Source organism: Apostichopus japonicus, chromosome 8 (assembly GCF_037975245.1).
Source record: "Apostichopus japonicus isolate 1M-3 chromosome 8, ASM3797524v1, whole genome shotgun sequence".
In the NCBI taxonomy this organism is placed as follows: Eukaryota; Metazoa; Echinodermata; class Holothuroidea; order Aspidochirotida; family Stichopodidae; genus Apostichopus; species Apostichopus japonicus.
Genome location: NC_092568.1, coordinates 37,548,214 through 37,574,847, shown reverse-complemented (window position 1 = coordinate 37,574,847; position 26,634 = coordinate 37,548,214). Strand labels below are relative to the sequence as shown.

Genomic DNA, 26,634 nt, shown 5'->3' with positions numbered 1-26,634 from the left:
ATTAGTAGATTGCCAGAGAGCCTACACGCTTTGTGATTTCATACCATAGTTTTGTAATAGAATTTTAATGTAACACTGCATACAAGATTTTAACTAAGTTTTGAACCTATGTGGACTTCTCATGATCATCAAGCTTCTTACACTCACATGGACCTATACATTATCTCTAAATTTAATTTCATTGTAAAGTTAATATTTTGAAATTGTGGTGTTTACAATGTTTTCAGATTTTGACCAATCATGACCTCAAGTGACCTATAACCTCCACAAATACCAGATGGGTTCTAGTACTCACAAAGAAGGATCTACACACTAAAGTATGAAGTAAATTCAAAGTTTTAATTGGACTATCATGAATACTAGGTTTCAGGCTGTGACATCTATTGTTTTCAACAGACTTTTGACCTCCACAGCAAAAAAAAACAGTTCTTGTATGCACTTTTGTGGAGGTTTTATTTTTTGATATATTGTTTTGAGCAATCATGTTTACAAGACCTGTTCAAATTTCATGAGCTTTGTGAATTCCATTTATTGCAAAGTTCTAAAACCAATAGGGATAAAAGTATTGACATGTTACATCATATGCAGAATTTGTCACAGAAGCTTTAATAGAAGCTTCTAATAGAAGCTGCTTTGAATTGTTCTGACATAAGTGTAATCATAAACAGCCAGAAACAGGATGAATTGATAACACTTCCTTGCTTTGATTGTGCAACTAGTTACTCACTTCCAAGATGCTTTAGAAATCCACCTACGTATCCATATCAAATCCTCTGTCACTATTACAAAGAGGCTAATGTGAGAACGTAAATGCTCAATTGATCGCATTTGTTATAAAAAATATCTCTTTAAAATTTGAAGTGAAATGATGTATCGGTGATTTAGGCCAGGATAAATCTTAGAGAGGAATGAAGTAAATAGGGATACAATTACTTAGTTTTATGTGTTGCAATTTACATCCATGAATTTGTCATTTCAAAACAAAAAAATTCTCAGAATCCATTTTGTTTTTAATTTTAATACTGAATAATAAAAACTAAGAAATTCATGCTTTTTTGCAGCTATTTGCATAAATTTGCATGATTTCTAAAAGTTTTATTTAAAAGTACTTATTACTCAAATGGGATTACAACATTCATTACAAAGCTATTAAAGGTATCATCAGGGTAAAGTTTAAAGGCCTTCCGGTCCTACATTACAACCAAATTTCTGTTCTGATCACCAAAACCAGCTATGGCAGTCATCCATTGGAGGACTAGTTATTTACATCAAATTCATATTGCATTGTAGTTTATATACCTCCAAAAAGGTAAAATGATATTTAGTATCACCTTGTCCATCCTTTGGAACACCTGAGGTAAAACAAAACTAGTGGTAGACCTATGATTCATGCAAAGGGGTTTTACTGACCCAAAGCTGGTAATCTATTCATCAAACCTACACATCTCTCTTACAGTGTACATATTGCTGCACATTCTATTCATCAAACCTACATATCTCTCCTACAGTGTACATATTGGTGTTCTATTAATCAACCCTACACATCTCTCCTACAGTGTACATATTGGTGTTTTTTTTATCAAACCTACACATCTCTCCTACAGTGTATATATTGGTGTTTAATATTCATCAAACCTATACATCTCTCCTATAGTGTACATGTTGGTGTTCTATTCATTAAACCATCTCTCCTATAGTGTACATATGGGTGTTTTTTTTATCAAACCTACACATCTCTCCTATAGTGTGCATGTTGGTGTTCTATTCATTAAACCATCTCCCTATAGTGTACATATTGGTGTTTTTTTTTTATCAAACCTACACATCTCTCCTACAGTGTATATATTGGTGTTTAATATTCACCAAACCTATACATCTCTCCTATAATGTACATGTTGGTGTTCTATTCATTAAACCATCTCTCCTATAGTGTACATATTGGTGTTTTTTTTATCAAACCTACACATCTCTCCTACAGTGTATATATTGGTGTTTAATATTCACCAAACCTATACATCTCTCCTATAGTGTACATGTTGGTGTTCTATTCATTAAACCATCTCTCCTATAGTGTACATATTGGTGTTTTTTTTATCAAACCTACACATCTCTCCTACAGTGTATATATTGGTGTTTAATATTCATCAAACCTATACATCTCTCCTATAGTGTACATGTTGGTGTTCTATTCATTAAACCATCTCCCTATAGTGTACATATTGGTGTGTTTTTTTATCAAACCTACACATCTCTCCTACAGTGTATATATTGGTGTTTAATATTCATCAAACCTACACATCTCTCCTATAGTGTACATGTTGGTGTTCTATTCATTAAACCATCTCCCTATAGTGTACATATTGGTGTTTTTTTTTATCAAACCTACACATCTCTCCTACAGTGTATATATTGGTGTTTAATATTCACCAAACCTATACAGTTTAGTTTAGTAGAAAAAAGGATCAGGAGGGACACTTAAGTCCCCATCAAGGACCCTATAAAGAGAGGGAAAAAAAACTGAAGACACAAACACTCAGACCCGATTACAATGCTTAAAGTGCTTGTCCAAAGCATTCTTAAACCCATTGACACTACTTGCAAGTACAACTTTCTCAGGCAAACTATTCCACTCATTCACAACCCTATTAGAAAAAAAGTTATGCCGAATATTAATCCTACTATGCGACTTTTGAAGTTTAAGACAATGACCTCTAGTACAACTACTGTTTGCAAACATGAAAAAGTCGGTAAAGGATAAATTGTCGAAACCATACACAATCTTGAAAACCTGGATCAAGTCCCCACGTAACCTCCTAAGCTCCAGTGTGGTGAGATTCAACAGTTGTAACCGCCTATAATAAGGAACCCTCTTTAAGGAACTAATCATCCTAGTAGCCCTCCTCTGGACCCTTTCAAGTACTTCCTTATCCTTAGCAAAATAAGGGTTCCAAGCCTGCACAGCATACTCCAGATGAGGCCTAACCAACTGCTTATAAAGCCTAACTACGATGTCCTCTTTCAGAAAACTGAAGTTCCTCTTGATCATACCTAAAACCCTATTACCTCTTTTAGCAGCTTCAAGACAATGTTTGGAAGGTTGCAGAGACGAGTCAATGTAGATACCTAGGTCTCTTTCAACAGAGACCTCCTGTAACTCCACACCATTTAGATTGTAGGTAAACTTTTGGTTACTACTACCAATGTGCATTACCTTACATTTATCAATATTAAAAAGCATTTGCCACCCCTGAGACCAGGAAAAAATCTTATCTAAATCCGCTTGAAATTTCTCAGAATCGCTTTTGGAAGAGACCTCAGAATACAATTTGGTGTCATCAGCAAACTTCTTAGCTGTACATAAAATATCTCCGTCGATGTCATTTATATAGGCAACAAACAACAGGGGACCTAATACAGACCCTTGTGGAACCCCACTAGTAACGTTCTGCCAAGAAGAAGCACAGCCATTAATTACCACCCTCTGTTCCCTGTTACCAAGCCAATTCCCGATCCAAGACAGTAAATTCCCTATGACACCCATGCTCTTCAGCCTAAGTAAAAGACGCTGGTGGGGAACTTTATCAAAGGCCTTCTGGAAATCCAGGAACACAACATCTACAGACCTCTGCCTATTTAGTGAGCTTGTTACATCTTCCATAAACTCAAGGATATTAGTGAGACAAGACCTTTTTTGACAAAAGCCATGCTGAGACTCTCTGATCAAAGACTGACTGCTGAAGTGACAGACCAAAGACTTTTTAACAATAGACTCCATGACCTTACAAACTACACTAGTGAGACTAACGGGCCTATAATTACAGGGCTTAGTCTTATCACCCTTCTTGAAAATTGGGGTAATATTAGCACATCTCCAGTCCCTGGGAACATAACCTTCATCCATAAATTTACTAAAAATCAACGAGAGTGGAACGCAGAAATAGTGTGCAAAAGTCTTCAACAAATACGGATGGATTGCATCCGGTCCAGAAGCTTTAGAAACATTTAGACGAAGCAGCTCCTTTAAGACAACGTCATCCGAAAATAAGACCGTATCCAGTTTAGGCCTATCACTGCCCCCCTGAAAATCTGGAATACTACTCGTATCTTCCCTTGTGAAAACCGACACAAAATAGTCGTTCAAAAGATCTGCAAGATCCTGACTATCAGTAACTATCTTATCAGCCTGTGGTGCCCTAAGGGAAACAATTGCATCTTTAACTTTCTGCTTAGACCTGACATAAGAAAAGAAGGCCTTTGGTTTATCCTTAATTTTTAGGGCGATGCTTTTTTCGAAATTCAATTTTGCATCAGAGACTAAGCATTCTACTTTCAGCTGATGAATTTTAAACTTGGCCAAAAGAGATTCAGATTTAGTCCTCCTAAACAACTTCCACATTCTACGTTTTTGCCTAATTGCACATCTAACTTTCTTATTCATCCAGTGAGGCATACTGCTTTTACGACGACGATTCTTCCACGGAACATGATTTTCCATAATGACCTTTAATTTATCAGCAAAACAAATCCAAGACTGAGAAGCACTCATATCACTAAACAAATTAATCCAATCTGTACCCTTTAGTAAAGTTTCAATTGCCTCTGTATCTGATCTCGAAAAATCAGGTACTTTTTCCTTGCTAATAGAACTTACGACCTTACAAACAACATCAAAAGCTAGTATATCATGATCACTAGTTCCTAGTTTTCCTAGACCGGTCAAATCAACAACATTGCTTGGATTAGAACTCAAAACAAGATCCAGGATGTTATCCCCCCTAGTAGGGAAAGTAACATGTTGATGTAAAAAGCAATCTTGCACAACATCTAGAAAATTACTACCTTTCCTACTACTAGAACCATCTATCCAATTAATGTCAGGAAAATTAAAGTCGCCCATTATAACAACATCACCTTTAGCAGCCTTTCTAATTGAATCAAACAGCACGACATCATTATCATCGCTGCTGTTAGGAGAGCGGTAAACAACACCTACAGTGATAACGTCCCTGGACCTCTTGGAGTTGTTTGTGGACAACTCGCACCAGACAGAATTAACAAAAGACCCTTGCAACTGAGATTTCTCAACACTTACAATGTCATCCCTAACATACAGTAAAACTCCCCCACCAACCCCATTATGAGTATCCCTTCTGTCCTGACGATACACAACATACCCCGGGTGAGAAACCTCAGCACTATCAATGTCCTCCCTTAACCAAGACTCGGTGATACCAAACACATCCGGTTTCAGATCCTCGAGAAGCACAGTAAATTCAGCAAAATTTTTACGAATACTTCTAGCATTGGTAAAGACAATCTTCAGCCTATCCCTGAAACTATGTACCTTAGCATGCCTCCTAAAGTTAGAACTATGACTATCACTTATTTTGCTCTCAAAACGCCTATAATCGCCTCCACTAGGAACATAATCCTTATCCAAACTAATTCCTGACTTCATCGCCCCCCAATTTAGTTTAAACATAGCTGTTCAACAGAGTAATTCACCATCCTACCAAACAACGAGGCCCCAGTATTAGCTAAGTGCAAACCATCCCTGGCGAACAGATCCCTTCTACCCTGGAAAGATGACCACATGTCAACAAATGTGAAGCCGAAGTCGGCACACAAACTATACAATAAACCATTCAAAGTTACAATCTTTTCTGACAGAACCTTGTTGTCAAATCTTGGCAACAAACTACATATGACAACTTTAGCCCGAGTTGATGCTAGTCGACACATCAATTCGTGGTACCTAGACTGAATAATGTTTTGCGACTCCTTCTGCACATTGTTGGTGCCTACCTGGACTACAACCACCTCCTCATCTGACACGATTTTGTTTACCCTTTTACTGACATCCTGGATTTTAGCACCTGGCAAACATACCCTGACCCTTTTAGCTTTATCCGCCCTGCAGAACTCTCGGTCTACATACCGTACTAATGAATCCCCACACAATACCATTACAACTCTCCTATAGTGTACATGTTGGTGTTCTATTCATTAAACCATCTCTCCTATAGTGTACATATTGGTGTTCTATTCATCAAACCTATACATCTCTCCTATAGTGTACATGTTGGTGTTCTATTCATTAAACCATCTCTCCTACAGAGTACATATTGGTGTTCTATTCATCAAACCTATACATCTCTCCTACAGTGTACACATTGGTCATTCTTTTTCCTTGTATGATGCTCCTTTTTTTTCAGAGAACCAAATTTGCTATTCAGAAAACTATAATGTAAGTAATTTGCCCTGAACATGGAGCTTGTTCTCCTTTCACTTACTCAAGATTCATTCAACTCTAAAAAAAATGTTGTCCTCCAGACACCTTGTACTGTTATTTCCTATCATATGTAAATTGGGAATCAAAGTTTTCTAATAATCCTCTGGATAATAGAAGCCTGTGGCTTACAATATAGTAACAATCTGGCCCAACACCCACTAACAGAAAACTAAGACCATTGAGCTAGGGAAATAAAAAGGAAAACCTTGCTAAAACCTCCTTGATTTAACCAAAGGCAAGAAGAGAAGACGGAAAAACATAACAACATACAATAACAGCAAACTATAATATGCAATGTATGGAGGGAAAACGGGTGGGAAAACTAACGTAAGCAATTTGCAGAACTGCTACCCGTACTGAGAACTCTATGAATTTCAATGGGGCGGAAACCACTCCTTAACAGTCTCAAACACCCTCCCTTAAAAAGGCACTTTGGGTGGTAGAATGAGAAGGAAAGGATTGATCGGAGGGGCCGGTCATAGAGGGCGCACATTTTTAAAAGGTTACCAGTTCATTCTAGGCACGGTAGAACGAGAGTGCTAAGGTAGTGGGGAGACAGGTAAAGCGAGGAACGAAGTAAATATTGAGAATCAAAGTTTTCTAATAATCGTCTGTATAATACTGGATATCAAATAAAGCTTTGCTAGTCCAGAATACGAACTGCAATGTTTATGCAAGAGTTATCCAAATCAAGTCAGTTTTACTTAATTGTTTCCTTACACAAAAAATACCAATGTAAATTTGTATATGTGATATAACTAATCATCTCATGCATATCTTCTTACATCCCCCATCCTATCCCCTTCTTCAGAATCCAATTAATGACATTATTGAAATAAAATCAGTAAGGCTACATATGATATTATTTTGGGATATACACTATCCTTAATATTATATATCCTTCTACTTCCCGGGCTCCCTTCCCGGGCTCCCATTTCCTTCCCCTACACCCTCTCTCCCATAAAACAAGAAACCAGAAACAATTGAGGAATTAATAAATTTCCAGAAATACCCCAATCCTCTCCAACACTCTGCTCCCCCTCCCCCCCCCCCCTCAAAAAATTACTACATTACATGTTTGTCAAACTCTATCATGATAATACAGCTATTGCAATCAGACTGAACTATAAGATAAAAGACAGGGTGACTGTTACGCATTTGGTGCTGCATTGATACAATTTTCACTAGTTACGACTTGTGTATTAATGCAGCCAGGCTATAGCATCTGTGCAACAAGCTCTCTGTATTGCTTCAAGGATCGACAGAAGATTGAGGCCAGCGAGAGTGTCATTACAAAGAAACCTGAGATATTAAAGGAGCAGAATTGATTGTGAACGAAAAACAAGGGACTGTACAGGATTACATATTAATCCTCACATTGAAATGCTGCATGTGTCTAGATGATTCAACTTATATGTCAATTTTTAATATTTTCAATTTTATTTATCTACTCAAAATGATAATAAATCACACTTCAGTTTGCTGTAATCGATTTATCACTGTATTATAATAAAGCTTTCAACAACTAATATACTGTATGTATATGTAATCGTAGTGAGTTGGAATATCCAGAACAGTGAGAAAATTTCCAGCCTCCACCGGGATTTGAACCCGGACCTGCCGCTTTATATGTATATATATATGAAAGTTATTTTATTGCATGTAAAAGTTATATATGTTGTTCTATTTCCCAAGAAACATCATTTGCATGGAAAGTTTTAAATATTCTATATCTTTGAGTTGGATTTAGTTTTCCTTGATTCTGACTGAACAATGTCAATATACATACATCAATGGATGTACCCATCTATCTAAGGTGCATCTGTTCTTACAACCAGTTTGGCTGCATATATTTGGCAAATCATTATCCAATACAGAACTGTTTGCTTCACACACAGTTTGTTTGATATCATAACATGTACAGTATGTCATTTGCAGACCTATGAAGTTCATCTAATTAATGTTTTTTCCTTATTATAGAAGAAAGTAAATTTTAGTTTTTTTTTCCATATCTTGATTCCTGTAATGCTGATACCACAGGATTGCTACAAATTCAATGCAAAACAAAGAAGACATGCATCTTCACGAGAACCTACGGCTGACATGAAAGAAAACACTTCTACAGACCCGATACTGTTAAACTCACGAAATGTTACTTTAAGTTGCCTTCCCTGTAATCAGTTTCAGAAACTTACACTATATCTGCTAGGGAAAGAATACTGTGTGGCACTTGATTTGAATTGCATCCACAGATGTCGCCATGGTGACGAGAGGAGTAAGCCTGCATAAGATTTTGACAAATGCGGCTTTGTGCATTCACAGATCGTCATCTTGGCGGCTAAAGGAAAACAGGGATCAAGAACTGGCGAACAAATGTTGCATTCAATACTGGCAATAGGGAAGGGGGAAAAAATTCAATCCTCCACCCCCCTCCCCTACCCCCCAATGAAAGAAGAACCTTGAGGTTATTGTTTCCATTTTGTCAGATTAAAATCTCTTTAAGTCGCTGTATCAAATTTCTACCTAATGTAAAGTGTGTGGTGTTCGGGATGTACATAAGGCAAAGGGGTAACTTTTCATTTTGAAGAAGTTGTTTTTGAGTGCTCTATGCTTTGAAGTAGGTCACACCCTCAGAATGTAGAACAGCTTGGAACTGCAATTCCATTAGTTTCAAAATAGTTTTCATCTTAAGTTAATATTCAGTTCCACATTCAAGTGTTATGGCTGTAGTACAGAAGCCTCATAAAGTTACCTTAGGTACAACATACTGAAGGAAAAGTGGAGAAAAGTGATACTTTGTAGTCTAAAGTGTAAAAGTGGTTGTGTTTATAGTTCAGACTTTCTTATCATGTAAATACTAAGTTTGTTGCGCATATGGTGCTGGTAATCAAACCTTCCAACCATGGAAAATACGACAACGTAAAATGCACTGTTACTTAGTACTTCGTGTTTTAGTGTCAGGTCGGGTGCTACACAACTTCAGAATGTCATTATTTATAGTCAAAATATACAATTTTTAAGTAACGTAGCTATTCACGATAGATGCAGAAATTAATATATATATCCTGTATAGCATGGCAAAACGCTATTCAAAATGAGCAACTTAATATACAAGTGCAAGATGTACATCAGATACCCCAAAACTCACGGGTTTGGGTATTTACAAACGACCATACTTACCTGTCTCCTACAACACTAACGCACATTTCCTAGTCTACCTAGACGCCACTGGTATAATTTTAGCACTGCGCCTCATTGACCTCTCCCACAGGTCACCGCGCACTCTCTCTTCCTTCCGGATTTACCTTTCCGAAGGAAAACCGGTGTTTTTACGACTCCGTTTGCACTTACGCCAAACTGACGTTTTCTTGCTGGAATTCTGCTACATCAGATAATAGTTTTCATACACAGGAAAAAAAAAAATCAAAAAACTGCGACACAAAATTTGTAATACTAAAATTATTCCGAGATCGACATATATAGATCTAATGTACAATCGTTGCCCAATTTGAATTAGACACTAACCAAACGTCAAAATGTACATCAGGTAATCACCATGACATCAGACATATTAGAGGTATGACTTGATTGTGCCTTTTCTCGGTAAAAAGCAATGATACATTATTTCAATATTTCCTTGTTATGCAAATTGACTCAACAAGTAATTTTTCAACAGTTTAACTCAATTCTCAACAATCGTTAGCATGGTTGTCCATGATTCAACACCTACTTTTATTTTAGGTTTACATCATACTGCAATACTTAAAGGAGGATAGGATATACTTGCCAAAAACAGTTAACAAAATCATGCAAATATGTGTCCCACATTTGTTCTGTTGGCTGCAAACTAAAGTAGTATTAGCATTCAATAGTTTGATAGGATATTTCATGCATGAGCTGTCCAAAATATCTTAAAATTTAAATAAAGTGCAATAAGAAGACAGGAAGATTGGTTCTCATTATCACCCTGTTTACACCCTAAATATATTTGTGTCATATCATGATTGACAGGCCTACCGTTGCCTGCTGCCTGCACTGGTAGATAGGGTAGAAGCCTTAAGCAATCCCTGTATGTGTCACAATGGTTATACTACAAACAATAGTTAAAAATGTACTGTTGTTATACCAAGGAGCTGCTAGGAAGCTCCTCGGTAGGTCAATTACTAGCAGCCCAGCACAAATCATACTGTTGACAGTATAGGCAAAATACTAACTGAAACCATTCTCACCGTCAACATTCTTTTTACACATATATTTGACTGCAAACATGGAAACGTCATTCCCATCAAGAGCACAGGTCTGTCAATTAGGAACCTTGAAATGTTTTTATACAGTCGCTGTCTCTTGTGTTTGAATGTCAGTAGTTAGTTAAGTTGTCTGCAGTTATTCCAAAACTTACTGGTTTGGATATTTACGAGTGACGAGCTTACCTGTCTCCTCACAACCTTAGCACCTCATTCTACAGTGCCTATAAAGTCCTGGTAAATAAATAACACTGTGCGCCCTCTATGACCGGACCCCCCCTCCGGTCCCTCCTCCTTTCTCATGAGACCATTCCTAAAGAGTGGCCTCACGGGCACGGGAGTAGGGGTGGCAAGGGCCCTCTGGCCACCCCCAACGACTCCCGTCGAGTTAACTTCCCAAAGTGAACCCCTAACAAAAAGTCACTGACGCCTTCCTAGCAGGGGGGAGTGTAACACTCCCCGGCGCAGCGGGGAGGGGGGACACTCTCCTGAACCCTGTAGGCGGACCTACCCCTTAAACTAACAAGGAGCCTAAAGACTTACGGCCCGACACTTGTTAACCTTAGAACAACTTAGGTGAGAACGTAAACGGAAGCATATGTACACAAACGCATACGAAAACACACAGGTACACTCACCGATACACATGGTCGATGGCTCTCTGGTGGATGGTGGTTCTGTCTATCTGGTGTGGAGCTCGGAGTCATGAGTCAAGTCGAGCGACCGCTCCTCCGTCCGGCTGTGTCCCACCACCCCCTCGGGGGAGGGAGGCGGGAATGGAGACAGGTAAGCTCGTCACTCGTAAATATCCAAACCAGTAAGTTTTGGAATATTTACTTCCCTCCTCGCTTACCTGTCTCCTCACAACCTTAGCACCGAGTGGCACTGCCCGATGGTGGGAGGCCCGAGGGGTGGGACCTGTTACCCGCCGGACCTCGCATCACTGCGCTACCAAATGCCGCTTCGGCGTGTAATGTGTCGGTTAAGTAGCAGGCGACGAACGTAGTTGGAGTTCTCCACGCTGCTGCTTTGAGTATGTCCTCTATCGGGATGCCGGCGAAGAGGGCTGTAGAGGCTGCGACCCCTCTGACGTCGTGAGCCCTTGGTCGGGCGGTCCCCGATGTGAACGGGCGTATAATCTCTACTAGCCACCTGGATAGAGTGTCTTTGGAGGCCGCTGTGTAGGGTGGTCGTGGTATGATGAAGAGAGAAGTTGTCTGTCTTAACTTCTCTGTCCTGCTCAGGTACCACTTCAGTACCCTGACTGGACACCATCGTTTGTCCTCGGCTACTGATGACATGGTCTTAATTTCCGGGATGAAAATGTCTCCTGGTAAGAAGGTCAAGGCCTGGTTCTTCGCAATAAATGACGGGTCTGGAACCATCCTCACCCCGTGGCCCTCAAATCTGATGTGATTCTGCTAAGTAGTTAGGCGTGGAGGCAACTCCTCCTTCTTGCTGACGCCGCTGCAATGAGGAAGATTGCCTTTTTGTGAGGGCAGCCAGGGAAGCGTTAGCCATTGGTTCATATGGTGGTCCTGTCAGGGCATGTAACACTGCTGAGAGTCCCCAGGAGGGGGCTGACCGTCTGACCTGTGGGCGACGATTCGCCATGCCTTTGATGAGTTGTGCAATGTACGGGTTATTGCCCAGTGTGGAGCCATCTGGGAAGCCCTGGTGGATGGCAGCGATGGCCGACCTGTAATTCTTGATAGTGGAAACTTGTTTGCCTTCTCCGAAGAGTGAGAGTAGGAACTCGGCTATCTGCGTCACAGAGGCATTAGGCAGCAGTATCTGTCTCGGTCGGCACCATTGGTCGAACTTCCGCAGACTGGAATCGTAAGTCGCTGCGGTCGTTCCTCTTCTAGCGTCGGCTGCCATCGCGGCAGCTGCTTCTGAAGAACCTCTCTGTCGTAGGGAAGACCAGACAGCCTCCAGGCAACTAATTGTAACCCCTTGATGTCTGGGTGGGAGAGAGTTCCCTGTCTCTGGAACAGTAGGTGGGGCTTGTCCGGTAGACTCACTGGGACATCCATGAGGAGCTGAGGTATCTAGGCAAACCAGGGTCTGCGAGGCCAGAACAGGGCTATTAGTGTGAACCTGCCCTTGGAGTTCCGAATTTTCCTGAGGACCTGTCCGACCATGCACAGCGGTGGGAAGATATACGCATCCATGTGGTCCCAAGAGAGAATGACATTGCGTCCGTGTGGTAGGCCAGGGGGTGGAATCTTCTGGAACAGAAGGTCTGGAGTTTGTTGTTCTTGTGCGTTGCGAACAGGTCTATCGTGGGCTTGCCGGAGATCGCAAAGATTCTGTCGCAAGTCTCCTGCTCCAGAGACCATTCGTTGGGGTCTATATGCCCCCTGGATAAGGCGTCTGCCATCACGTTGAGCTTGCCCGCGATGTGGGAAGCCCGTAAGATCATGCCGGAGTCCTCGGCCACTGTTATCACCTCCCACGCGAGTCGGCACAGTCTCTCTGAGTGGGTGCCCCCATGTCGATTGATGTAAGCCACCACTGTCGTGTTGTCTGTGAAGATTGTGGTTATCGTTCCCTGTATGTGGTCGTTGAAAGCTTCCAGGGCATTTTTGACCGCCATCATCTCCAGGATGTTGATGTGGAGAGATCTTTCTGCTGGGGACCACGTCCCCCATGCTGTGCGGTTGCTCCAATGAGCTCCCCATCCGGACAGTGACGCGTCCGTCGTTACCGACGTCATTGGTAGCTGTATCGCAAAGGGTACCCCTGAACTCCAGTTGTTTGGGTCGAGCCACCATCGGAGGTGTTGGGTGACCTCCTCTGACCTGTAGATCAGCGTTGTCTTGTCTGGGTCTGTAGGGTCTGCGGACCTCAGGAGGTGCAGTTGCAGGGGTCGCATGTGTAGCCTGCACAGTCGCACTATATCGACCAGGCTGGCCATGAGTCCCAGGGCCCGGAGCCATGTCCCTGTTGGTGACCCCCGGTGTGCCAAGATCTGTTGTGTGGTCGCCTTGACCGCCGCGACTCTTTCTTCTGAGGGTCGGGCTATCCCGGTGGTGAAGTCCAGTATGGCCCCGAGGAGCTGGATCGTCTGGGAAGGAGATAGCCGTGATTTCTTCTGGTTCACGATCCAGCCCAGTTCTTGGAGGGTCTGGAGCGTTTTGTGGACGTTGTTGGTGGCTTCCGATCGGCTGTTCCCTACTACCAACCAGTCGTCTAAATATACATAGAGAGTGACTCCTCTTTTTCTGAGATAGGAGACTACCGCTCCCGCGACTCTCGTGAAGACTCAGGGAGCCGTGACTAGGCCGAATGGGAGCGCCCGGAACTGGTAGTCTTGTTCTGCGTACCGGCTCCATCTCCGCGACCCCTCGGTCGCTCTCTCTTTTGGACCCGAGCCCTCCACGGCCGGGGGGCCGCGCTCCGTGGGTCTGTTTAGCTGCGGCCCGGACTGAGGAGTCTCTAGCCTGGACGAGCTGTGCCTCTGCTTTGGAGGTCTTTTCTTGGCAGGGGCCTTGCCTTTGCTCCTGCCCTTCCCTCTGGCCGTAACTGATCCGGACGTAGCCGGGGCTGTTAGGGGAATTCTTTCTCTTTCTCTTTCCTCTCTCTCCACCTCTTTCTCTCCTTCGGCCCTCTCCTGGCCACTCTCCTCCACCTCTCTCTCGACTACTCCCTCCTCCTCTCTATCTCCCGTTACTCCTGAAACCTCCGGAGCCCCGATTGCGCTCAGGATCGAGTCCAGCCTTCCCTGGAGCTTGCTTCGTAAGCCCTCAAGCCACAGGTCTATGTCCTGCCACTGAGCTGGTGTAAACTTAATACACACCAGGCAGGGGTCTCGTCGAGTGCAGGTTCTGCATTTCGGACAAAGGTCGTGTTCGTCCCAGGCTCTGCCTGGGCGAAACATTGAGCAGTTGATGCACTTCAATGGATTGCAGGACATACTGAATAACCGGATTAAGGAAGATTACTTCTTAGTGATAAGTGAACAACAATAGAAGCTTAGCGTAAGAAAGGGAGAAACTAGGGAGGGACTTAAGCTTAGGTGGAGCGTAGCGTAACCTAGCAACGGTAAACAAGGTAACGTTACGAGGTGGCCTAACAGAAAAAAAAACAAGCTGAAACGAATATGAGAGAGCGAGAAATACACACAAAAGAGTGAATATATGTGAGAAACATGAATCCCCAAAAGGGGGAAGTGAGAAATACTATATGGGGGGAAAATTGTCTATGAAAACACAACAACAAGCTATGATAACACAACAACAACAACACGCCTAAGCGTGGGGAGGAATAGGGCGGGAACCTAGGCAGTGTCGCGGAACTGCTACCCCCGCCGCAAAACAACCCAAGGAGGAAACGCACTACGAAAACAGTCCCCAAAACCCTCCCTTTTTGATAAAAAGGATACTTATTGGTCAGGAAAGGACTGCCAAACTTCTAAAGATCCGAAGCTAAAAAACTTCCGGCAATCGTCGAAGAAAACCAAGACAATTTTCCAAGGAAACTATCCACAAGAAAAATATGCGTGTAGGCACTTGGAATGGTAGAATGAAAAAGGAGGAGGGACCGGAGGGGGGGGTCCGGTCATAGAGGGCGCACAGTGTTATTTATTTACCAGGACTTTATAGGCACGGTAGAATGAGGTGCTAAGGTTGTGAGGAGACAGGTAAGCGAGGAGCGAAGTAAATCAATGGTTCACCCTAGCCTAGCCAAACTCAATACTGTTTGTAGGCTATCCTATCTACCACTGGCACTACATGGACTAGTAAGTTCATTCAGCACAAGAAACTTCAAGAAAGATAACGTTGGATACAATACCACGGTTATTCATTATATGTGGCACAGTCCAATGTTGGACTAGTGTTAGTATTAAACTACCCTATACAACTCATACATTCAATACACAATGTAATTCACAAAACAACTGGACCGACTGTTCTAACCTTTGACCTTCTGCAACACTCTCTATTTGAAATGATGGGAGAGGCCTACACACATAGGTACATGTTATCTTCTTTCTTATTGCATAGCTAGAAGTTGTAAATGTAAATATTAGACTGATATAGAAGATTTTTCTAAAAATTTCAGCAATATTAAGGGCACTTTTTTCATGGGATTTTCACCAGAAGTTGAGTGAACTTCTGATTTGCTGGTAAACTTTGAAGAAATGTTAGTAGTTAGTTTACACAACATCCTACACTCCTTTAAAACACAACTTGAATCCCAAAATCTCTTAAACCTCTTTAACTTCACTTTAACAATAGCTTTGCATTTATAATAATTCTTGCTACTGAGAAACATGAACCTGCCACTAACACATTAACAGTTGCCAATACTATCACAAAATGACAGAAATTCTACAATTTAACACATGTATAAGGGGGGAAAAATCAATTGAAAAGCTTCTATTGAAATATTGATCGTTGATAACAAATGGCAATTTCAAAGTAACACTAACAAGTCAGATACTGATACAAAACAATCAATTTCTTATTTACAGAGAAAACATTGGCAAATGAAACAACATACTGTACTTAACAATCTTTCTACTTGGCTACAATTGTGTGGACCGAGGTAAATGGCAGAGGGCTGACAATTTTAAAGAGGTGGTGCTTTTGCATCTTTCTGAAAGATTCATGAATGACCACCACACATGTTACACATTTGTTGAAACTAGTAATTCTGTGTTCCCTCAAAGTTTACCAAGATACTTCATGCTGCCACGATAAATTTTACAGGTTACTTCAAGTACCCTAGTTACTTTTCAAGTATTTTATGTGTTCTCTCTACACTGGTTATCCCAAAACTTATCAGAATTTGGATTATTATGAGCGACAAGCTTACCTGTCTACTCACAACCTCAGGAATATGGCTCTTCCATGTCTATGGTGAAATGGTTACATTTTTAACACTGTACATCCTCACTGGACCAGTCACTGCTGGTCAATGACCCCCTTTCTCATTCTACCACCCAAAGTGCATTTTACTGAAGCATTTTGTCATTGTGAGGAGACAGGTTAGCGGGGAAACAAAGTAAATTGCTTTGTTTCAAGTATGCTGATTATGTATCACCTGTAACTAGGAACTATAAATCATAAAACTTACTGGTTTATATATTTACTAGTGATAAGCTTACCTGTCTCCCCACAACCTTAGCACCTCATTCTACCGTGTCTAGTATGCCCTGGTAATCTTTTAACACTGTGCACCCTCAGCGACCGGCTCCTCCGGTCGTTGCCCTTCCTTCTCATGCTACCATCCAAAGTGTTTACTCATGCATTTCGTAGTGGATTCAAATCTTACGGAAATTGCCCGGAATACATTGGATTTTTACCTTCTATACATCCTTTGGGATTTCAGAACGTTACTACAGTCTTTTACAGCCTGATAAGTATCCTTTTCTTATAAAGGGAGGGAGTTTGGGGGCTGTTTTTAGTGTACGACCCACGCCCATGTGTTCGTTTGAGTAGCCTAACGTTACTTTCTCAGGTGATTATGTATCACCTGTAACTAGGAACTGTAATCCCCTGATTATTCCCATTATTTCTTTTGTTGAGTATTAATTACAAAGAACTGGTATAATTTTCATTTGGCATCTACAATTTTAACAATCAGTCCACTTGCTACACTGTAAGTTCATGCTGGCAAGAATAAATCTTGATTCTGAGCTTGGTAGAATCAGGAACTGTTTCCATTGTGGAAACCAGCTCAATTCTAATGGATACATCCACACAAATTCCACAAAATTGATTAGTTTCACTATTTGTTAGCATCGATCCATATACTTACCTGTCTCCAGTCTACTTAAATTGAATTTTCCAATCTATATATTTTAACCTATAGAATTGGTAACATTTTTACAACTGCACCATTTCATCCTGCAACTGGGACTCTGCTCTTCCTTACATACCTACCATTCAAACGTTTGTATTGGCAATGTGAGACTTATGAAATGGTGCATTTCCAAGGAAGTGAAAAATGACTTGGTGAGTCATCAGATGGAGGCACAGTGCTGAAATAATATTTATTGTGCAGTCTACAGATGGGAAATGGCATTTTAAATGAGAGGAAAGAGGAACGTTGGCCCAGGAGAGAAGAAAATTATAAGTATAAATAAAAGTGGCAGTAATGTCGAAGATTTTAAATATATATGGTAACTACCTAGGCACGAAAGTAATCAATTGGTTCAATTCCCATACATGGACAACATATTCAACTTTATTTTTATTGTTTTCACTGATGTAATAAGGACCACTGCAATTTAAAGGAAAACAACAGCAACTGTTGCAGTATAGTAAATGTAATGACATCTCAGATTATTGTACTTGTCAATGGATTAAACTAAATAAACTGAAATTTATTATTTCTTAACGTTTAATGGAGCAATATACAAAGCTGGGAGTTAAAGAAATGTGTCATTTCAAAGCTATTACATGCATTTTGTTTTAAAACCTCAGGCTTTGTAATTGCATGTCACTCATATTATTCATCACATGATCTAACTTTCAATAGATTTAAAACGGAATCATATATGTAAAGTTGTTTTTCTTCAACTACAACCATTCTAAAATGTAATACTCAAACACTTTATGTGTTGTCATATTCTCAGGATTAGCAAGTTCCTGTTTTGATAGGCTATTACAGTATATCGAAGAGCAAGAGGTTTTCTTTTAGAAGAATTCAGAAACCTACAAATTTAATTTGATATATTGCCAGTAATCTTCTTAACATCTTACCAGTTGACAAGGTTGACCTCTGTTGACCTTCTGAAGCTGATGACTTAAGTTACATACTTATTTATTTATTTTTGTTTTTGGGTATAACCTGAAGTAGTGGCGGCGGAACCGGGGGGGGGCTTGGGGGGGCTCAGCCCCCCGATGAAAAAGTTGAGGGGGCAAATGCATGATAAGACCCCCCAATATTTACCAAGGCTCTGAAACGTGCATCTGCCCATTTTTCAATGCATACTTGTCGATCTGTCTGATGCACACGTATACTATATAGGTGTAATAATTTTAGTAATTGCTGGGGGACCCTCGGCCCGTCCCCTGGCTATAGACCACATTGTCACCCCAACCACGTCTTCACGCCCCGTGAAAAGTGGAAGCAGTGAGTGTGAGTACCAGTAAGCGTAACACAACTTCGTCTTAGGCCAATGACTTGCCTCATTGCAGCCAGTTCTCCAACATCCCCTTACTTAGTGGCGGAGCGTCCATATATACAGTCAGGGGGCGGATGCCCCCCCCCCTGACAGACTCAAATCGACTGCTGGCGCCCTTTTCAGCTTTTCACTATACTTTACTCATTCGCTATTACTTATTCGCTATTATTGACTATTTTATTGCGCTCTCATATACCTATTGACATCTGTCATATTTCTGTTGGTGTAATTTTCCGACAAAATGGCGACGACACCTATTTATTCTCCGTTTATCTGCAAATTAGCAAGGCCCGGAAAGGGTCATTTCCTGCAATCTAGGGAGTATCTTTACTCAAAATTTTTCTGTACGCTCCGCGCCAACCTGTGGTGGCGCTCCGCTTAGATAGTTTCGAAAGCGCCCCTACAGACCATTCTTGCCCCCCCCGACCAATACCCCTAGCTCCGCCACTGCCCTTACTACACTCAAAAACGTCTTTGCGAGTACACTACGAGTATAATAGCTACTCTCTTAAAACACCATCGAATATACAAATTACAATGTTTTTACAGACTTTTACGTGCAATCTGAGAAATTGCAGACTTGAGACCCATATTTTAGGGCTAGGTATTCGCAGCATAAAACACACGGGAAGTGCCGTTTCCGGCCATCTGGGGGTTTGAAATAACCCAAAATTTCTTTTACGCTCCGCGCCAACCGATGGTGGCGCTCCGCTTAGATAGTCTCCACACATTAGCCCCCCCAATAATTTTTCCGTTCCGCCACGCCTGACCTGAAGAAATCCTAAGAATAACCTAACAGTATTATAAACTAAGGATAAGTTCCATTCCTTTCAATGTACAATTTAAAGAATTTCTGATTTTGAACTTTGACCTCAAATGTACCTTGTACTTAATATTGGAAAGCTTCATACCATGCATGAGATTGTGTTCACAATGATTTTCAGGGTCTTAACCTCTGTTGACCTCAATTAAACTTCACTAAACTTTTGGAGGGCTCTTGCACATGATAGAACAATAATCACAGCGTAAGGTTAAATTTAAGTTACATGGTCATGTTATAGCTACGAGAATAAACTTTTATGACTTTTATGTTGACTGATTCTGCCAAGACAGTATGAACATTTTTAACTTCTGATAGCAGCAATGTTCTTTGTCACATTTTGTTCTCCAGTGACCTGTCACCTTCCAATGTTAAGCATGAGGTTTGATGATATTTGCCATCTTGATTATGTGAAAGTACCATGTCAAAATGAAAAGCTGCAGCAGTTGCAAAATACCCCTGTAGCAAGGCTCCATCCATGGGCGGCGATCATGGGGGGGACGGGGGGGACATGTCCCCCCCAATATTTTAGGTGGGGGGGATATAGTATCTAATATCCCCCCCAATATTTGGTGGCATAGTTTTTTTAAGCATATGTTTTGTATTTTTTTTATGACATCGCTAGTAATTTCAAAATAGAAAATGCTTAGATGCAACTTACAAGGCCTGGGAAGTGCCATTTCCAGCGATCTGGGAGGCATTTTCGGCCAAAATTTTCTTTTGCGCTCCGCGCAAACTAATGGGGGCGATACGCTTAGAAAGTGGGTACAAGCTTTGCCCCTCTCTTGGCAAATTCCTCGCAAGGCGCCTGTCTAACCGTGTCACAATTTGTTACTATATATATGACCGAAAGTAGTTTTTACTTTTTTTCGAAATGAATAGCTAGACGGACCGCATCCGTAATGAAATTTGGTTTGCATCTTTGTGTAAGTACGTATATGATCCACATCGATATGGGTTCACCGGGTTTCTATTTGGCCTCTTTCCTACAAGATTTCTAACCGCAGGTGCGTAGCCAAGGGAGGGGGGATGAAGGGTGGAGACCGCCCTCCCCCTCGAGCATATTTTTGGGGTATTTTTTTTATGATATCGAAGTTTTATAGTAGCCGTTATAAGAGGTTTTAATATTTGTACACCAATAATTTAACTGTGTCTGAATTTTCGAAAATTCCTTGACCAACATTCTTCATCATATTTCCCTCTACTCGTGCAATTTTGACCGGTCTGTTAGAGGTTGAGGTTTTTTTTTCTATATTGGTTGTCCATAGATGAAATTTTGTACAACATTATGGGTATGTTTTGAAGTGAATTTATTATTCAAATTCTGAACAAATAATGGGCTTAAAACCTTGAAAAGTGGGGCTGATTGTGGGGCGTTACGTAGAATTACCTAAAAAAGCAATGATCCACAGGAGATGCAATGAGGTCGAACATGATGTGTGACTGGTGACAATCTTGAAAAAAGGTTATGAATGAAAAAAAAAACTATTAGGAAAAACTTTGTTCTCAGGCAAAAGTGTACATCTGGTTGGTCAGTTTCAAGCCCGAGAAGTGCCATTTCCGGTGATCTGGGGGGCTATCAAAACCAGAAATTTTCTTGTACGCTGCGCGCCAACCAATGGTGGCGCTCCGCTTTGATAGTAATTCGCCTGCATCCAAGCAAATGTCCCCCCCAATATTTGAAACAGATCGCCGCCCCTGAGCCTCCATCAATATCAAACAACGTAGTTTATTAGCAATACCCATTGTGTGAGACTACATTGCCAATTGTGTAAAACTGCACAGCTAACAATAAACATGAATACCTATGCAGCCCCCTCAGTATCCCATTTTTGACACAATGCTTGACATGCAGTACAGGCTGGTTCCTTGCATAGTGCAATATAACACATGTATGTAACATCAATTACACACACACATGCACATGTTATGCAGCACCCACTTGACTGACTATGACAAGCAACCAAGACCATAACCTTACTAAATAGAGTCTGAGGATGCAACATTTTCAGGGGTTTCAAGTAAATAATGCATGAGTTGACTCATGTTCATGAACCCTGAATGCAAAGTCTGCTTGTTATTTTCTCAAGTAATAAACTAACTTTCCATGAAGTCAATTCAATGCATGACAAAGCTCAGAAATTTAGAAGAGAATGTGACGTTAAACCGAGATTCCGTTTATCTCATTTGTAGTCTTACCTATAGCTAAAAACAAAAACCTTCTGCACTGTTTACTTTTATTGATGTTTCTTTTGTGCGGTTCTTTGCTTCTTCTTTTCCTTCCTTTTGTTTTGGCCGTGTTGGTGTACGTCAGTTCGATATGATACAATACATTAATACCGAAGTACAAACCACTTTGTGCTATCCTTGTTAAGTATGCATAACCTTAGCAATATGAAATATTTGCTGAAAATGATTGCCTTGAAGCAATGAAACGGAGCAATATCTACTACTAATGATCAAATCTTCATGCTTGCAAGTAAAAAAATATGCAGTAGACTTGTTACATCACCAAATCCACTTAAAATTTAGGATCTAGCTGAAGATGCAAGTGGTGTTCTTTTCCTCTCATTACACGGATGCACTTTCTCAATCAAGCTCTGTTTCTCTCCATCATAATTAGAAAGATGCGGGTAATACGTTCGACGACGTGAGTTACACAAGAGTAAATATGCTGAGAGCTCTTGAAACTCTCACTTGTGAAACACAGAGGTCAAGAAAGCACTTTTGATACTAAAGTACCAGTCAGGAAGTATATAACCACAAGTATCGGATGGTTTCATCGTTATGTACGTTTGCGGAAAAGACAGAATGTTATATAACATTGTAGTTTTTGCCCTGCAGCAATGTTACAGAAATTTATATGCAAAATTCGTGTCAGATTTATAGCTATTCATTTCATTCAAATGACAAATGCTTCAGTACTCATTTACAGACATATATGTACTGGTCTGTATAGCTTCTGGTCAAGAAATGGAGGGTTTTATTTTGACTGACTATATTCAAGTGCAGCAACCACTTTACAAAGTCTGATTCATCCACTGAGGTAGCATGTTGGGTGGGGAACTTGTGAAATTTTATTTTCAGTTCACTGCTTCAGTGCCCTCAGAGTTGGAATGTTTTTGAGTTCATAAAGCTGTATTTTGCATTGGGTTTGTTTTAAACTCAATGTAAGGATAATTATACTATAAAACATCCACAAATAATCAGAACCCCTCAGATCAACTACTCGAGAGCAACACATATTCTCACAGCCATTTGGCAGCTTAAACAGTTATGGAATTTATTGATTGTTAACTTCACTGCATAGCCAAATTTTCCTTGTTTCATCATTCCAATTAACATTGATTTTTTCCTGTACATTATCTTTCCTTAATGACTGAGAGCATAGTACTGCAAATCAAACAAACCTGATTAAAGCAAATTTTCTGGAAAGTACAGCTTTAGAATACCAAGTTTTAGATTGACTGATTCAATGAGTTATTGGATTGACTCATCAAATGAGGTTGTTACATTGAATTCCGCAATAAGGTTCTTGAGTTGCATCATTAAATGTGATTATTGGATTGACTCACTCAATGAGTTGGAAGACTGACTCATTCAATGAGGTGGTTAGATTTACTCATTCAATGAGGTTTTTACATTGACTCAGTTAATGAGGTTGTAAGATTGATCATTCAATGAGGTTATTGGACTGACTCATCCCAATGAGGTTGTTAAATTGACCCTCAATAGGGCTATTGAATTGAATCATTCGATGAGTTTATTGGATTCACTTACTCAATGAGGTTTTAAGACTGATTCATTCAATGAGGTTGTTAGATTTACTCAATGAGGTTGTCACATTGAGTCAGTTAATGAGGTTTTTAGCTTGACTCATTCAATGAGGTTATTGGACTGATCTCATCCAATGAGATTGTTAGATTTACTCATTCAATGAGGTTGTCAGATTTACTTTTGCAATGAGGTTGTTAGATTGACTCAGTTAACGAGGTTGTAAGATTGATTCATTCAATGAGGTTATTGGATTGACTCACTCAATGAAGTTGTTAGATTGAATCCCTCAATAAAATTGTTGAATTGAATCATTCAATGAGGTTGTTACATTGACTCAGTTAATGAGGTTGTAAGATTGACTGATTCAATGAGGTTATTGGACTGACTCATCCAATGAGGTTGTTAGATTGAATCCCTCAATAAGGTTGTTGGATTGAATCATTCAATGAGTTAGTTACATTCACTCATGCAATGAGGTCGGGATTCTCTTTACTGAACCTCCCAAAGTACTGGCTACGAACATGCTGGTCACACAACTCCACACTCTTGGAATTTGCAGTTTCAAACTCACACAAAGATTTATTTGTCTATATGTATATTCCAAACTAACAAGTTTATTTATTTTATATATATTTGTTATTTTCCCATCTTTTCAACTCTATCAGTGCATGATGTGAGTATTTTGACAATTCCAACAAAACAGTTTGTTCAATACAGTAATGTTCATATGTAATATGTGGTGTATATTACCAGCATCTTACACACTTCACACCCTTTATATTATCCATTTGAGTAACAGCCCTATGCTTACAATAGTCATTCTCGTATGAGTAATTAAACTACTATTTATTAACTTGCTACAGCAACGCCCTGGTTTTTATTAGTCCCTGGATGTTAGCAAATGTAGAGCACTAGGCCAAATGTAATAAAAGTGTTCAATGTTAAAGAGAAACTGCTTCTTATTAAAATATCAAGCCATAAATACAAATATAAAAGATATCAATTGAAACTACATAGAGAAGTGTTTCAAATTTCTAGAATGAATTTCAACCCCACAAATTACAAAGCAGGCAATTAATGGAATTGTGGATCACTCATCCCAAACATTGGTCACATGATGGTTATGATGTCATCAACCTGGACAACTATACATGTAGTCATAGGCCCCATCAACTCTAGAAGTACATTAGTCTTACAGTGTACATGGATTGTGAAACAGTCCTTCTTTTAACCTTTGAACTTCATTATAACTTTATGACTTCGGCATTTTACAATAACCAAGACAATTACAGTCTAAACATTGAAAGTTACTCTTTCCTACTTTGGTATGGCACTCTCAGTTGTCGTTTTGGCATGTGCATAAATTAGAACAGCCAATGAACAGGGTTTTGCTTTACCATCCACTCATGGGGGCTCTACAACCATTCGTTAGCAAATATCCATCACATTTTGCATGGCTGGGCCACGCCTCTGGAATGAGCTGCCAGCTGAACTAAGAACTGTTTCTAGTCTAACAACATTCAAGTCAAAGCTGAAAACCTACCTACTTAGACAGAATTATTGCAATATATAAACTGTGTATTCAACTCTATTAATGTGCAGTACTCCATCACACACAAACGTGCATGCTTTTTATTCTTCATACTCATCTATATTGTATTTTATTCTGCAGTTTTACTACATATTATGTGTCATATATTTTTTTTACTGTAACATAGCGTTTTAGAGCACTTTTGTGGATTTTACGATTTATAAAATAAATTATTATATTATTATGTTTTAATTTCATCGGGCTTAGAATCGTAGTCCTTTACAGTATGTATGTTACCTGCACATTACAGCCTTATTAAATGAACACCCTTAATCCAAAAAACAATGATTCTATGTTTAAAGCCATACCATACAAGCAATCTTTTTTCCAAGATGAAAAACTGCTTCACGTTGTTTTGGGAGATAACCCTTTAAAACCTCAATCTCAGAAAATGTCAACTGAGCTGTTGAAAATGTTAATGAATACAGCTCAATGCTAATAATACTCATTAATTGCCGGTACTTTGCATCTTTAATTTACGGTCCAGGCTTATCGACTCCGATCTGATGATATATGCAATGTTGCAATACAGTGTGGGATATGAATGCAGCACAGAATCAGGTACATGCTGACAACAAAAATTGTTTTTGCATCTGGTTATTAAAGGGTTGAGACTTTGTCTTTCTTAAATATCTTTCAATGTGAGCAACATATCAAACTGTCTTTGTTTAAAGGAACTAAAATATTATTATTATTTTTACTGAAGTATAAGCCTTGTAATACTACTGTCAAGAGGAATTTGACTTTGGTTCATAAAATTACTCGGCAAATATAAATTATTCTAATCGACACAGAATCCCTTCTCATCTCCCACTAAGCCCCCATCCCACAACAAAATTTGTGTTCAATCGTTTTATCAAATAACCGAAGTGGAGAAAAGAATAATCTTAAGCACGTCCATGGGGCACAATGGAAATCCTAAGAAATTTGACACACACCGCACACTCACTGGTGTATACATTTATGAACGATAATTTACGAATGAAAAATACTTACCAGTCCATACACTCCAATCGTGCACATTCCCACCTGTGAAAATGAATAACTTTAAGCACTACAACCCCCCCCCCCCAGAAAAAATCCTAACACACGATTAGGTTGTAGCTCGCTCCCATCTTCTTTCTGAACATTCCAAACTTCTACAACTGCATTTCATATAGTGTTCAACCGATTAACCTAATCGGAATCGGAATCGGTACGAATATTGCATAATCGGAACATAATCGGAATCGGTAAAAATTACGTGGAATACCAGTTATTTCATACCGATTATTCAAAAACATATGGAAGGTGAAAATATCATTATTCAAAAACATATGGAAGTTGAAAATATCAACTGATGTATTAGGTTTGTTCTTTTACTACGAAATATTAAAATAAGACACCCTCTTTACGTCTTTCACAGTGTATACTTTCATCAATTTACGCTGCCAGGGTCGCCGATTTTGCTTCCCTCGTGGTTAGTGACTTCAAATTTCTTGGCACAGTAGGCATAGCAGCAATACCAATTTCGCGAATTAACGAATGTGCTTGACAGGGTCGGAAATAAGCGGGAGCGATGTGCTAAAAAGCCCTCCTAAAGCACAATTACGAGTGTGAAAAAGAAATATAAGAAAATCGCCCTCGTTATATCAGGTGTCTGTGTAAAATTAATTGTGACATGCGTTTGCTTTAGCTAGGAATTGCAGTTGCAGCGCGAATCGCGCAAACAGTTTTCACATCCCGCATCAAATTTGAAGCAGTGCGGTAGGGTCGCGCACAATCCCCGGG

At 40.0% G+C, this 26,634-nt stretch overlaps 1 protein-coding gene and 1 long non-coding RNA gene across 17 annotated transcripts in view; both read right to left on the bottom strand.

Annotated features, from left to right (window-relative positions):
- LOC139971895 (regulator of G-protein signaling 7-like) overlaps positions 1-26,634 on the bottom strand; it is a 141,728-nt gene that overhangs the window by 93,373 nt on the left and 21,721 nt on the right. The gene's annotated exons all lie outside the window — the stretch shown is intronic.
- LOC139971894 (uncharacterized) lies at positions 1,565-7,119 on the bottom strand. Its single transcript, XR_011794519.1, has 2 exons — positions 6,056-7,119; positions 1,565-2,432 (listed from the first exon to the last, which is right to left on the bottom strand). It is a non-coding gene; the product is annotated as an uncharacterized lncRNA (long non-coding RNA).